The sequence below is a fragment of the Ovis canadensis genome, chromosome 20, assembly GCF_042477335.2.
Source record: "Ovis canadensis isolate MfBH-ARS-UI-01 breed Bighorn chromosome 20, ARS-UI_OviCan_v2, whole genome shotgun sequence".
NCBI classification, from domain to species: domain Eukaryota; kingdom Metazoa; phylum Chordata; class Mammalia; order Artiodactyla; family Bovidae; genus Ovis; species Ovis canadensis.
The window spans coordinates 35,300,705-35,316,622 of NC_091264.1; the positions used below are offsets into that span (position 1 = coordinate 35,300,705).

Here is a 15,918-nt window from a genome sequence, read left to right on the forward strand (position 1 = left end):
TCAGTCTGGATTCCAGGAGTAAGCATCCCAAGAGGAAAGGAGAAAGTACCTGCCATTTTTATTTAATTTACTTTTAATTGGAGTATAATTGCTTTACAATGTTGTGTTGGTTTCTGCTGTACCATGATATGAATCATCCATAAGTATACATATATCCCTCCTCTCTGAGTCTCCCTCCAACTGCCCAGCCAGCCCTCCCCCACCCCCATCCCCACCCTCTAAGTCATCGCAGAGCACTGAGCTGTGCCTGGCGTATTATTAGCAGTTGTCTTTTGATGTTTGATTACATGGTTAATTTCTTGGTTTTTGTGTGTGTGTGTTTTTTTTCCAGCAAAAACTCCTATATACCCTGGTTCCTCCTTTTCCCCTTTGGAGCAGATCCTCAGAGCTACCTGATAGATTGTCTCCTGGGCTATGGTCCTCAGGAAGCTCCCTAAATAAAACAACTTCAAACTTTGGGTTGTGCATGCTTTTTCAATTGGCAGAGCGAACTGCAGTTCTGTCGACACTTTATTGCTGATGTAGAGCTAAGAAATTGGAAATTTAGACAAGTTTTAAAAACAAAACAAAACAAAATCACACAGCTAGTAAGAGATAGAACTGGAGAGTTCCAGCTTGAATCTGTCAGACCCTGAAGTTCCTTCTGTTTCTACAGCTCCTGTTCCCTCCTTGCCACCTACTTTTTTTTTTTTTTCCTGGCCATGCCATGGTTCATGGGATTGCAATTCCCCATCCAGGAATTGAGTCTGCATTGCAAGGAGGATTCTCGACCACTGGATCACCAGGGAAGTCCCCCATCTATGTCTTAAAAGCAGGCTGTTACATCCTTGAGACCCATAGCAATTGAATAACAGCCACAGTAATCCAGAGGATGACAATTCTAATAAAGATGATAAGGACCTTGTTTTGAATACCACTAGAATTCATTCTCCTCCAGTCTTGGAATATTTACAGGTCTGGAACTGTCATATTTATCAGAAACTCAGGCCCAGCTGGCTGCCTCTGGCTCCTGGCCACATGTAGACAATCCCTGGTCACTTGTCAATGTTCCCCAGGGGTGCCTGCTTCATGTTAAAATCCTGGCGGTGTGCCTCTTTCCACTGTATAATTGCACTGGCCATGGGAAGGCTGACTAAATTCTCTTGATGCTTCTGCTAATTCTATGAGTCCTGCAGGCTTGACGAGCCTGGAAACAGAACACGGCACGCCCAGAGGTGCAATCCAAAGGCTGGAGGCTCCTCAGTTTTTTGTGTGTTTTTTTTTTTTTGATGTAAGTGAAGTTACATTGTCAAAATGTCCTCTTGCAAATACAGGCAGGGTTTTAGGCGTGAATGGAACGCTAGGACTGAAACTGACATCAGTGATCACCTATATACGGAATCTAGAAAAACAGTACTAATTAACCTGTTTGCAGGCCAGGAATAGAGACACAGATGTAGGGAACAGACTTGTGGATACAAGGCGGGAAGGAGAGGGTGGGACAATTTGAGAGAGTGGCATTGGCACATATACATTGCCATGTGTGAAATAGATAGTGGGAACCTGCTGTATAGCGCAGGGAATTCAGCTTGCTGCTCTGTGATGACCTGGGAGGGTGAGATGAGGGAGGGGTGGGAGGGAGCCTCAAGAGAGAAGAGAATCCCATGGACAGAGGAGCCTGGTGGGCTACAGTCCATAGGGTCACAATAAGTTGGATGCGACTGAAGCAACTGAGCAGGGGTAGCAGATTCACGTTGTTGTGCAGCAGAAACTAGCACAATATTATGGAGCAATTATACTCTAATAAAAAAAGAAGCTTATATATATATTTTTTAAAAAAACCCACCTAAAACACTATTTCAGATTGTGTTCTGAGGAGCCCTGAAATGGCCAAGGAAGTCTCCACAGGGGCCTCCATGGGGCACCAGGAAAAGTTGAACAAGTCAGGGTCTTGGTTTCACACCCCAAGTTCAACCAGATAGACCAGAGTTCTAACTGTAGCTGCCACGTTACATTTATTTGCAGGGCTTCCAGCTAAAACAAGTTGGAAAACCATTTTTACTGGTATAGAAACTGAGGCTCACAAAGTGTTTGCTGAGGCCAGACCATGGTCAGTTATGGGGAAGTCTGGGCTGAGCAGCTGGTTCCTGGGCCAAAGCTCTCCCCTCTATCTGGCTCCATCACCTCCCTGAGTCCTCCTGTCTCCTTTTTTCTGGGCTCTTATTCCTATGAATTTGCAGCCAGCTATTCCCCAGCCCCTCAGTTGTGAGTCAACACATCCCAGATTCTCAAAAGCCACTCTGTGAAGCAAGCTTTCAGGCTTTTCTCTACTCAGTCCAACTCATGGCACATCTTGCTCAGTTGAGTACCAGTTTGAGCTCTATCAGATCCTGAGGCAAAGGAAAATTGTATGCACCTATGTATACTTATCAAAATCTGCTCCCAGATTTTGAACCATGGGAAAACATTATTGAAAGTGCTACAATTCAAAAAAAAAAAATTATCTGTATATAAGGATAGCTTAGGATAGCCAGTTGGTTTGCTCACCATTATGAACCCAAGTGGATGCAACAGCCATATAGACCGAGGAACCAAGGCAGATTGTCCCTTCTGCACAGTTGCTGTTGTCTAGTCACTCGGTTGTGTCCAAATCTTTGTGATTCCATAGACTGTAGCCCACCAGGCTCCTCTGTCCATCGGTTTCTCCAGGCAAGAATTCTGGAGTGGGTAGCCTTTCCCTTCTCCAGGGGATCTTCCTGACTCATGACTTGAACCCCTCTCCTGCCTTGGCAGGCGGATTTTTTTTTTTTACCTCTGAGCCACCAGGGGAGTCCACTGCACAGCAATAAGATCATTTAAAAAGAAAATCAAATCGTAGCAGCTTATTTTTATGTAAAATTTTGATATTTTGTTCGTATGGATTTTTACATGAATTTTTATTAAGTATGGCATTCAATGTTTATGTTTGATGAAAAAAATCTTGATTGTTTGGTTCTTGATTACCGAGGGTTTTTTGGTGCTCCCTTAAATTTTCTCCCTCACTTACCTGACCCCACTCCCAGGTCCACTGTTCACTTGTACAGCCTGGCAACTCCTCCTCACTTCAGGGCTTCCCAGACCCTTCTTTGTCGTTTACAGAACCCCAAAATATAATAACCTATATGGCCAGCAAGTATTTTACCTCTTGCATCCCCCTTAAAAATCCCAAAGACCTATGTGACTTTACTATTTATCTCAGCCCTCTCCCTCCATCAGCTTCATATCAAGAATTCTCTTTTAAATAATAATTCCCTTTAGAGAGGGACCTACTTTTATTCATTCTCCCAACTCCTTTTCCTATGGATACTGAAGCAGAACTGGGGCAAGACTTGGTTACCATTAGAACTAAATCAGACCTGCAGATTCCAGAAACCCATATGAAGGCATATCCGATACATTCATAGATGGTTTGACACTTCCTGTTCAACTTGTATCCCTAAGTTTCTTCCTTCTTTGTAATTCCTCATTTAGACAAAAGTAATGAAGAATCAGTGACTGGCTTAGTATGGACTTCTCTGATACTTTCCTTCGCCCACAGCTGTTGATTTTGAAATAGCCAACACCGACTTGGAAATCGTATCCCAAGGGAGTATTCGCTACCAGGACAGATGGCTGGATGGACAGCGACTGAGTTCTACAATTTCCTCTACCCGGTGACACACCAACACAGGTGCAAAAACACCAGGTTGAAGAGGCAAAATGTTGTTTCACTCTTTCCCTTCCTTCTGCAATATCTTGGAAATATAGTTAGCAACCTACTTAGCCACTTGTTTACTCCAATTCATCCAAAGGGCTGGCTGTGGTTGGTTGCGGCTGGTAACTCACCTCCCTCTCTCAGTCCTGGGGCAACCAGCTGCAGGGAGCAGGCTCAAAACAAAAGCACCCTGAGCTTCTTACCGAGGGTTTTTTGGTGCTCCCTTAAATTTTCTCCCTCACTTACCTGACCCCACTCCCAGGTCCACTGTTCACTTGTACAGCCTGGCAACTCCTCCTCACTTCAGGGCTTCCCAGACCCTTCTTTGTCGTTTACAGAACCCCAAAATATAATAACCTATATGGCCAGCAAGTATTTTACCTCTTGCATCCCCTTACATTTCCCATCCTTCCACTCCAGTGACTCTGCACTTTTTGTTTATGTGCCCCTAGCCTTGCTCGTTACTAAATCTGGGATGTCCCTTCTGAATTCTATTTCGTTCCTTCTTGTACTCATGAAGGTTGGACGGGGTCAGGTCTCGGAGGAGCCCTTTTGTTTTGCTGTCTAAGATTTTAGACTGTTGTTGGCTGGGCCTGAAAATCTGCAATGGAAAGCATATCTGAGAGGCAGGAATCAAACGAAGATAATTTGGAATTTTTTTAATTAATGTCCCTGGTGGCTCAAATGGTAAAGAATCCACCTGCAAGGTAGGAGACCCGGATTCAGGCCCCTGGGTTGGGAAGATCTCCTGGAGGAGGGCATGGCAACCCACTCCAGTATTCTTGCCTGGAGAATCGCCATGGATAGAGGAGCCTGGTGGGCTACAGTCCTTGGGGTCACAAAGAGACATGACTGAGGGACTTTCACACACACACGAGCTATACTTAGGGTTAGCTAAGTGGTAAAAGAATCTGCCTGCCAAGGCAGGAGAAGCAGGAGACCTGGGTTTGATTCCTGGGTCAGGAAGATCCCCTGGAGGAGGAAATGGCAACCCACTGCAGTATTCTTGCCTGGAGAATCCCCATGGACAGAGGAGCCTGGCGGGTTGCAGTCCGTAGGGTCACCAAAGACTTGGACATGTAAGCACAGCACACAAGTGTAGATGATGTTTTCCTATTTCTTCATACATCAATCAATTTTGGATTTTATTTCAGTCATTATGAAAAATATAGAAACTCTGGATTCTGTTATGTTTCACTGAAGAATATTGACTTTTTTAAAAACGCCAATTTCTGGGGCATGCATGATTCAGAGATTATTTAGCAGTTTAGGCAGAGTCTAGAAACAGAGTCTGAGGCTTTTCCTCTCTGATTCTTTTCTTTTCAGGATTTTCTCTTCACTTTCCAGCAGCTTTGGTTTCCCTGGATTCCATCTTTTGACTTTTTAAGCCAAAAGGATACAATTTTCCACTGGCTTTATTCACCTTCCCAGACCACAAGTTTGGGGCCTTTCCTCAAGTTGGAAGCTGTAAATATTTCAAAAAAATAAAGGGTGAGACTTCCCTGGCAGTTCAGTGGCTAAAACTCTGTGCTCTCAATGTAGGGGGTCCGGGTTGGATCACTGGTCGGGGAACTAGATCCCACATGCCACTACTAAGAACTGGCACAGCCAAATAAATAAATAAAAATAAATATTAAAAAAAATAAAAATAGAAAAATAAAGGGGAGTGTACCCAGTGCCATCCATTTTGTGCACAAATCAACTCTCCTCTAGTATCTGCTTTTATTCACTTTCTACCGCCTTCAAGTAATTGGATTTTTCAGTAGGTTTTAGCCACAGTTTATAGTTTTTAACTTTAAGAGGGTTGGCTCAACGGGGGCTGTTTGACCCAACCAGAATCAGAACTGTCTCACATGATGTTGGTTTGATATTTCTTCTAAGGTAAAAATTGCTGGGGGAGGAGGAGTTGTTTTATTAACAACCTGGTGATATTTTCAGCTTCATAAACATTTTTGGGGTGCCTTCCAAGTTCTAGGCACTGTAACAGTGACACTAAAGTCCACTAACCCTGCTTTTGAAGCAGTTTACACTTTCATTTCAGTTAAGGGGGAAGTAAACCATCCTTTCCTACTGGCCTGGAAAATGTGAGCTGTTTATTGGATTCTGCAGAGAAAAGAAAGGGGTTAAATTCATTACAACGACTGACAGAGATGGATAGAAAGGTACACATTTCTGTACCAGCTGTATGCTCACTTGTGCTGTTCAGTTTTCTCCCGTCCTAACCCCAATGATGTCGTTGTTGTTTTGTTCTTTGCCTTTCTCTTACAGATGGGGAAAAAAAAGAGGTTCTGAAAGTCTCAGTGTAACTTGTCTGAATTCACATCACAGGATTAGGGAGGAATTGGCTCCAAGTTCTGGTTTCTTTCTACCTCCCTTAAACAAATTTGGAAATACCTGGTCTCTACTGTACTCTTCCCATTTGTCCAAACACATCAGGAAACTTTGGATTACTTGTCTGTAAAGATAAACTGCACATGTGCTCTTGGCACCAAATACGAAGACCAGTCAGATGACTGAAGGGCCCTTCAGTCACTCAGGTCTACACGTCAGCTGGGCTTCCCCGGTAGCTCGGTGGTAAAGAATCCACCTGCCAATGCCGGAGATGCAAGAGATGCAGGTTTGATCCCTGGGTCAGGAAGATTCCCTCGTGAAGGAAATGGCAACCCATTCCAGAATTTTTGCCTGGGAAATCCCATGGACAGAGGAGCCTGATGGGCTAGAGTCTAGGAGGGCGCAGAGTCAGATGCGACTTAGCGACTAAGCAACAACATTTCAAATACTTCAGCATGAATCGCCTCCAACGTATCTGATTTTAATCTAGAAATCTCTGAGTTCCAGACTGTCTACAAACATTACCTTTGCTGGTATCCTTCTTGGAACTCCTGTGGTTCTTGTTCTACCCCTTACTCAATATTTCTCACCCACTGCCTTTGAGGATGCGTGATCTTTCAGTTTTCTCTCTGCAAGGATTGCAGCAACTTATATGACCAATGGTTTCTAATAATAACAAATAAATAATACACATAACAGCAATGTCTTACATCTAAAGTGTGTCTTTTACTTTCCAAGCTTCTTTTTGAGTCATTATTGCATTTGATCCGCACAATGCTTTGGAGTCACCCTCCCATTTCCCTTTCTCCTTTTCCAAGGGAAAGACTAATTACATTTTTTAATGTCTTTTTTTAAAAACCAGAACATTGTTTCTATTTTAGGAAGACAATTTTTATATGCCAAAGAACATAAGATCCCAAAGAGATTCTCAGTCCCTCAATGTCAGGGAAGGTTTCCCACTATTTTCTCTGTTTCCCAATCATCCAGCTGTGTATTTATAATGTAATCAGCCCTTGACAAAAATAATAATCATAATAAACATAATGTTTACAAGTTTCAATACAATATCTCATTCCATAAATGGTGTATAAACAAATAGCAAAAACATTCAGGCTCAAGATGACAACTCTGCCACTCACTAATGTCAGGATTTTGGCCAAATTTCCTCACCACTCTGGGGTTCCATTTTCTTATGCATAGTCTGAGCGAGCAATAATCAAGGGTTGGGAAAAGCAAAGGTACATTTTAAGGAAAACCTAGTATAGTGTCTGTGTATAGCATGCTCCTCAAAATAAGAATCTGTTGGTTTTTAAGTGAGGAGGCAGCAGCGGCGGTTTGGTCGCTAAGTCACATCCGACTCTTGCGACCCCATGGACTGTAGCCTGGCAGGCTCTTCTGTCCATGAGAATAGCATTTTCTCCTATTTTTTAAGATTTAAAAGCAAAGGCCCGATTTGTCCAAGGAACTCAAAACTTGGCAGTGACAAAAGTGCCCCCTTACTTCCTCTTCACCACCTCTCAGACTGTGACTGCCCTAATCCTGACCCACAGTAGATATTTAACAAATGATAGTAATAATATTCTGTGCCATAAAGACCCTACTATCTGCCAGGCTCTGACAATTTCTATACTCCAAGCATTAACAATAACCCTGCACCCTGTACTTGGTTTATAGATGAAAACAACAAACAGGATATTTTGAAAAGTTAGCTCACTCAATCCAGGGCCTACAGACTATAAATGGCAGGTCTGGAATTTGAACCCACACCACAATACCTGTGATCTTTCCATTGGTTCTTTTCCCTTTATGCTATCTTTCCAAAGGAAAAAAAACTGCTGATATATGACAAATTATTGGGAAATTTTTACACCGTGCAACCACTTGATGTGATGTGAGTGAAAGTCGTTCAGTTGTGTCCGACTCTTTGCAAACCCATGGACTATACAATCCATGGAATTCTCCAGGCCAGAATACTGGAGTGGGTAGCCTTTCCCTTCTCCAGGGAATCTTCCAAACCCATGGATCGAACCCAGGTCTCCCACATTGCAGGCAGATTCTTTACCAGCTAAGCCACAAAGAAAGTCCAAGAATACTGGAGTGGGTAGCCTATTCTTCTCCAGTAGATCTTCTCAATCCAGGAATTGAACTGGGGTCTTCTGCATTGCAGGTGGATTCTTTACCAGCTGAGCTACCAGGAAAGCCCATGATGCAATGTATTCAGGGACCAAAAAAAAAAAAATTTTTTTTCCTGCCTGATTGCTGCAGTTTGCAAGTAGTTTATCAAGCAGTGCTGTTTTTGTCTACTCCTGAGATGCAAAGAAGAGGGTGGGCTTGGAAAGGCAGTTCACTCCAGGAGTGATGGGCAAGGTAGGCTTTGTATAACAAATCCACCAAACCAGGGCCAATGGCTCATGGGCTCCAATCCTATTTTCAGGAGGAACACACTGAACTGAGTCATTGAGTATAAACATGTGGTTCCGCTCAGTAGAACCAGACTTCTCCAACAAGCTGTTTCAGTGATGGAAGCTGGACCAATCTGTTTGCTTGTGAGGGTCGACTCCCAGCTGATGCATTTTGGTTGTTCTTGGCTCTCCAAGCACATGGCCATAAGGGAGTGGTTGCTGCGGCTTCCCCAGCTTGGCGCCCAAAGCTCCTCGGTCATTTACTGGGCATGTTCAATCCTGACAGCCTCTTTCACCTCTCGGGAAACATAAAGGCAGAGAAGCAGAGAGGAAGGCCAAGTGGCAAGCAAAGAAGAAAACCTATTTCAAACGGAAGGTGGAAAAGGAATTGTCCAGTGACCCTAAAAATACATAATCATGACAAAATCTCCTCTGAACTTCCATGGGGCTTCACCCTAGCACTGATTCAGATGTTTTGCTCAGAGCTTTGGACATAAGCTCTTCCCATGTAGAAATTTACATATATACATCTGAGTAGCCATGGGTAACTGTGTTCAAGCCATTTTCTTATGGGCCATTTTGATAATAAGGGTGGAATGGGCAAGGGGGTGGGAGGTAATTGTGCTGAGTTTCACCCAAAGTGCATTTTCAGGCCCAGGAACCAGGAGGCCAGTGAATCACGCTGGAAAGCACAGGAGAATGTTTACCAGCCTAAGTATCAATCTTATATCCTGGGGCAAAATCTTGTGCTTGCCTATTGCAGCAAGAACAAGGCTGAGTAAACTCCAGAAGCCCTGGGGTGTGATGTGAGAACTTTCATTCTGCAGCTTTGCAACTTTGTGGCCTCAGTTTCCTTGGATTCTTGATACAGAAAACACAGGCATGAAAAGGGCATCAAATTTAGACTCCGAAGGCCTGTAGGAAGTTATTTAATCTCTCATAGCTAACTCAGTGCAAAATTTATTTGCCAATAATTGTGTATGGAGCATTAACCAGGCCCTGGGAATGTGGCAAAGAGTAAAACAAACCCATTCCCTGTTTTGATGGACCTTACCTGTTAAGACGAGCAAGTAGATAATAGGAAAGTAAACAAATATAATGATGTGGGATATAATGCCAGAGAGTAATAAGCTCTATGGAAAAAATAAAGCAGGATAAAGAGGGGAGGTTTTGCCATTTTCATTAGAATGGCTAGAGGCAAATAACATCAACCTCAAACAGTTATTGTGAGAAAGCTAAAAGAGAATGTATCTTAACATATTATATCATGAAGCAAACATACCATAGCATTGCTATTTTTTTTTTTTACTAATGTATGATTTTTTTCTTTTTACTTTTAATTTTATGTTGGAGTATAGCCAATTGAGTATAGCCAATGACATCTAACAATCCTAAAATGGACTGGTGCAACACTTTGTACCTTAACTGTGGACATAATGTGACTTTTAACTTTGCTGATTGTTCTGTTTTTGCTGTTTGCTCCCTGCATCTGTAACTGTGTAACTGGATTTGTTTCTAGCCACACGAAGGCTTTTAAGTCACAAATGGTTGCTCAACCTCCTGCCACTGCGGCAGCTTCCTCCAACTACCACTTGAGGCCCCTGGATCAGAGACCCTCAATATGAGGGTTAGGAGAATATGTTGCTTCACAAATTTAGGGACGACGCCCCTTATCAGCTCAGAAGCAGTTACGGAATGAAAACGAAGCCCCTTTCCCTAGGCAGCATAATTCTCCTAAAAGAAAAGCGGGGAATGAGAGGGTAACAGACACGAAGGTTAGAGGTCTCCAAATGGAGGCTGCAAGAGCAGCCTCTTAAGGGGCAGGAGGAAACAAACTACAAGTGTCAGATTTGGGGCTTTCCTGATAGCTCAGTTGGCAAAGAATCCCCCTGTAACGCAGGAGACCTGTGTTCGATCCCTGGATTGGGAAGATCACCTGGAGAAGGGAGAGGCTACCCACTCCAGTATTCTGGCCCAGAGGATTCCATGGACTGTATAGTCCATGGGGTTGCAAAGAGTCGGACATGACTAAGCAACTTTAAAATATAAAAAAATGTAAAATACCCCATTAGAGGAGGGAAGTAAAAGGTGCTTACTCCTTAGAAGAAATGTTATGACCAACCTAGACAGCATCTTAAAAAGCAGAAACATTACTTTGCCAACAAAGGTCCGTCTAGTCAGGCTATGGTTTTTCCAGTAGTCATGTATGGATGTGAGAGTTGGACTATAAAGAAAGCTGAGCACTGAAGAATTGATGCTTTTGAACTGCGGTGTTGGAGAAGACTCTTGAGAGTCCCTTGGACTGCAAGGAGATCCAACCAGTCCATCCTAAAGGAAATCAGTCCTGAATATTCATTGGGAGGACTGATGTTGAAGTTGAAACCCCAATACTTTGGCCACTTGATGCGAAGAACTGACCCATTTGAGGAGACCCTGATGCTGGGAAAGATTGAAGGCGGGAGAAGAAGGGGACGACAGAGGATGAAATGGTTGGGTGGTATCATCGACTCAATGGACATGAGTTTGAGTAAACTCCAAGAGCTGGTGATGGACAGGGAGGCCTGAAGTGGTGCAGCCCATTGAGTCGCAAAAGTCGGACACAACTGAGCAATTGAACTGAACTGAACTCAGAGGAGGGAATGGCTACCTACTCCAGTATTCTTGCCTGGAGAATCCCATGGACAGAGGAGCCTAGCAGGGTGCAGTCATTGGATCACAGAGTCTGACACGACTGAAACAGCTTAGCAGCACCAGCAGCATAGCCAATTAACAATGCTGTGATTATCTCAGGTGGACAGCAAATGGACTCTGCCATACGTATATATGAATCCATTCTCCCCCAAACTCTCTTCCCATCCAGGCGGCCACATAACATTGAGCAGAGTTCCCTGTGCATAGCACTGGTATTTTTGAACATACCATAGCACTGTAATTTTATTTCATTTTTTTGGAATGGCTTAAAGGACTACTTCCCATAAGATAAGAGTGGGGTTCCCAGGCTATGTCCATGGCTGAGAAATAAAGTTCAGCATGTCAATTGCTTCCATTTCCTTTTTCCTGGTTTCTTTCAATGCCATCTCCTCAGATTTGCTTCCCCCCACCCCACCGCCATTGCTGCAGTGGGAACTTGACCTCTGGTAGCAAGGACCTAAAAAAATGTAAAAACTTCTTTGGAGCACTGGTATTTACTGCTACTGATGATAAGTCCACAGTTCATTTCTTTTGCCTGAAGTTCAGGGCTCAGCACAGAGTTCAAAGCTGGGAGGCGGGGAGGCCTGTTTGTTTTGGAGCGATCTGTCCTCCAGGTGGTAAAACCTTCCCGGTCAGGAAACGAGCCTTAAAGCAATCGGGCCAAGGGACGCCCTCTGCCCGGAGCACAACAAAGGGCTCCACTGTGTAGTCTTATCCCGGATCAGAGAACCCCGGCATGTAGCCATACCCACACTGTGGCCTGACCTGACTCTGGGGATTAAGGTTCTGACTTACATCTCTGAGAAGTTGGGGGATTTTAGGTTTTAGAAGAAAACCAGTCATCTGAGAGCTGACTCTTCCACATCAAAAGCAGAGCTCTCAAAAGTGGTGCTCAAGTGTGACTTGATTTACACATTTGTAAGGAGTTTCCACTTCAATATCAAAGCAAATCTTTCCTGTGGGTTGGAGAATGTTTGACAAAAAGGTTACAGACCATTATCCATAGAGAACATTATGGGAAATTACCAAATAAGAACATTTTAAACATTTCTGCTTGTCCCATCAATAGGTGCTTCCCAGTGTAATTTGAAACTGTTTTTCTATGCATTTCTCCCATAAACCCCTACAGGGGATGAACTTTTCTGTAGGAACCCACAGTAACCAGCCTCCAAGATGACCACCACCTGCTAGTCACTCCCTCTGTGGCCTCCTCCACAGTGAACCAGGACTGACTTGTGTGACCAATGAGATAAAGTCGAAACGACAGTATGTAATTTCAGAGGCCAGGTCAGAAAAATATCTTCCCTATAGCTCAAAAGGTAAAGAATCTGCCTGCAGCGCAGGAGACCTGGATTCGATCCCTGGGTCAGGAAGATCCTCTAGAGAAGGGAATGGCAATCCACTCCAGTATTCTTGCCTAGAGAATCCCTTGGACAGAGACGCCTTGGTGGGTTATGGTCTGTGGAATTGTAAAGAGCCGGACACGACTGAGCAACTAACACTAGGTCAGAAAAGGCATTACAGCTTGACTCCTTGAATGGCCCCCTAAGCCACCATGCCATGGAGATACTCAGGCAGCTCTGCAGCGAGGCTCACGTGAAAAGCAGCTAGAGCATTCCACTCATGGCCAGGCAAGTGAGTAAGAAACCTTGGAAGTGGATCTTCACCCCCAGTGGAGCCTTCCAGTGACTATGGCCCTGCAACCTCATGAGAGACCCAGAGAAGCCAATCCTGAATCCCTGATCCACACTCGCTATAAGAGATAATACATGATTCTTGTTTTGAGCTATTAAGTTTGAGGCAATCTGTTACACAGCAAGAGATAACTAATAGAAAAGTTATTCTAAAGTATCAGGATAAGATGGAAAAGACTACAGTCTGCTAAACCCACCAGACTGAAATCTCTTTAGATTGAGCACTAAATCCTGATAAGTGCTATCCCATCTTGCCCAGCACCACACCAGTGATTTTTAGAGAATTATTGACTGAAATTGAAATTGGTGGCTCTAATGGTAAAGAACCTACTTGCCAATGTAGGAGACACAAGAGATGTGAGTTCAGTCCCGGGGTTGGGAAGACCCTCTGGAGAAGGAAATGGCACCCTACTCCAGTATCCTTGCCTGGAAAATTCCATGGACAGAGGAGCCCAGTGGGCTACAGTACGTGGAGTCACAGAGAGTCAGACAAGACTGAGCAATGGAGCACACACACGTTGACTGAAATTGGCACTGGGTTTTAGAATCCTAATAAAGTTCTAGTCTTTGCCTTCAAGAGACTTGTGGGCATTCTAAAGGAAGAATCTTCTGAGCATCGCCTCTGAGCATGATCTTACATTATAGGGTTCACTTTATCCTTATGTTCTGTAGATGATATATTGAATTTTCTACAGTTAAAGGTTGAAGGCTACTGATGAGATAGACATCAATTCCCTGGCATTTCTGGCTTGCTTTGCATGTGGCCAGAGTGGGTTCCTACCTCCAAAGAAAGACAGCTGGTGGTGGACACCCGTGCCTGAGGATGGATGCAAGTTGAACCAGTGAGTTCAGTAATGATATGGGTTGAGAGGATGTGGGTGCATTACCAAGTCAAGGCCTTGGCCACAGCAGAAAGACAGAGAATCATTACTACGAGATGGTTACTGACACTTAGGAACACAGTCCAAGCCCAGCTATCCAAATAAATCAAATACAGACTATAGCAAAGGCTTCTTAGGCCTAAACTTCCCAAATCACACTTTCTGGGGTAAAAAGAGGAAGCTTAGAGTCTAGGAATCCTTCTCCTCCTTGTCAGTCCTAACCACAGGCATGAGATTCACCAGGCTCACCCTGTTGGGACTGTAGTATCACCTTATTTTCTTGCTGCTGGCTGTCATTTGAGCAGTCCTACTATGGGCATCCTATCTAAGGGACAAGTCTATCATTTAAAAATAAACTCAACCTAGGGCTTTAAAAGAACCAAAGTAAAGACTTCCCTGGTGGTCCACTGGTTAAAACTCTGAGCTTCCAATGCAGGGGGTGTGGGTCGGATCCTTGCTCAGGAAACTAAAAGATCCCACATGTCACATGGTGTGGTCAGAAAATTAAAAGAAGAAGAAGAACCAAAGGAAAGGATAGTCTTCTTAAGAAAATCAGCAAGTTAAAGTAGGGGCCAGCACACAGTAGGTGCTCAACAAACATTAGGCTGGTTTCTTTCCAGCTCCTACCATCACATCCTTAGGACTGCCAGGCAGGAACAGAGCCATAGAGAGAATCTACATCTGCTCTCTGGGCCTGCTTGTATCTTAAAGAAAACACAGACAGTGACCCTTTATGTGGACACACTGTGTGTATAGTGATACTGTCTTCTCACTGGGAATCCCTCCCTCTTGGTGAAAGGTGTTGTTGGAAACCCTTTACCTTGAGACAGGTAAACAGGATAGATCATGCAGGAAGATCCATCATGGGGAACAAACCAGAACCTTGGACATAGATCTGAGGAACCAAGTGATTTCCTACTGGCCCAGTGGTTCCTTGATATTTCACACTTGAGGGTCACACTAGGAAAGACATTCCTTCAAAGTCCCCCAGCCTTTGCGCTTGGAGGCAGGGACTTCCATAAAGAAGAGCAGGGGCAGAAAACGCCAAGCGTGCTTCCCTCTCACCTTTGCCTCTCTGAGTTCAACCTCCAGAGGGCACTGATATTCAAAGGACTAAAGCCCAACACAGAGGCCAGGTTCTATAGATCGCCAGCTGTGCTCCCTACAGGAAAAGAAGAGCCCCAGTGGTTAATTCTCTGTGACTAATTGATATTGGTGAGATTGAAACAGAGGTTTTATTAGCACTTACCTGTCTTCCCCCAAATAATAGAAGGAAATCACAATGTCATAGTTTCATAGTCTTTTAGGGTCACTTACCTCCTCAGAGTTAGGTCCAGGCGTCTTGCCGGTTTCTCTGCAAAGAACCCAACATTTCCTGGTCACAATGAGTAACAACATCAGAAACTGGAAGAAACTTGTTGGGCCAGGAGCCAGTCCAGAGTATTTTGGGGCCACCAGGAGGCAGCAGTGATGCCTCAGGACTATTAGTAAACGGGTATGGGTGTTTTAGAGTTTAGTGGCAGTGGTTTCAGACCCCTCCAGTGCCTCTCAGCAACTCTATGACTTTGGAGATGTCAGGCAACCACAAGCAGCCTTACCTGTAAATGGAAATGATCATCTCGTATTGTTTTGAAACTGAAAATGTTAGTCACTTCAGTTGTGTCCGACTCTTTGCGATCCCATGGACTGTAGCCCGCCAGGCTCCTTTGTCCATGGAATTCTCCAGGCAAGAGTACTGGAGTGGGGTGCCATTCCCTTCTCCAGGGGATATTCCCAACCCAGTGATTAAAACCAGGCCTCCCATGTTGTGGGCTGATTCTTTATTGTCAAAGCTAATTTGGCGTGGAATAAATTCATTTGGACACATAAAAACCTAGCTCTATGCCTGGCACAGAGTAAGTGCTTTGTAAATACTAGTTCCTTTGACACCATCCTTCTCTCTGCTTTAATGATACCATATAGGATGGGTAATTCCTAAGTTTTCCAACAGAAGCATCAATCTCTTACTTGAACCTGACCTCTGTCTCCTTAAAAAATAAACTTTTTCATTTGTCTGGCATCCCTCAAACAACAAGGAAGAGTGAAGATGCTGTGTGCCCATCAGAAAGCCAACCATCCTAGAGGCCCTGGGGTGGTCTGTGGATTTGTTTGCTTGTTTTTAATAATATTTTTAAAAAATTTTATTGAAGTATAGTCAATTTGCAATG

General features: G+C 43.9%; 1 protein-coding gene across 10 annotated transcripts in view; it reads right to left on the reverse strand.

Annotated features, from left to right (window-relative positions):
• Positions 1-15,092, reverse strand: part of ADGRF1 (adhesion G protein-coupled receptor F1) — an 89,053-nt gene extending 73,961 nt beyond the window's left edge. For 4 of the 10 annotated variants that reach the window (XM_069563930.1, XM_069563944.1, XM_069563955.1 and 1 more), the window contains exon 1: positions 15,029-15,069. The gene's annotated coding sequence lies outside the window, so the exon portion shown is untranslated. Of the gene's footprint in view, positions 1-15,028 lie in introns of all 10 variants that reach the window. The other 6 variants (XM_069563949.1, XM_069563946.1, XM_069563960.1 and 3 more) reach the window with 4 other exon arrangements.
• Between the last annotated feature and the right edge of the window lie 826 nt (positions 15,093-15,918).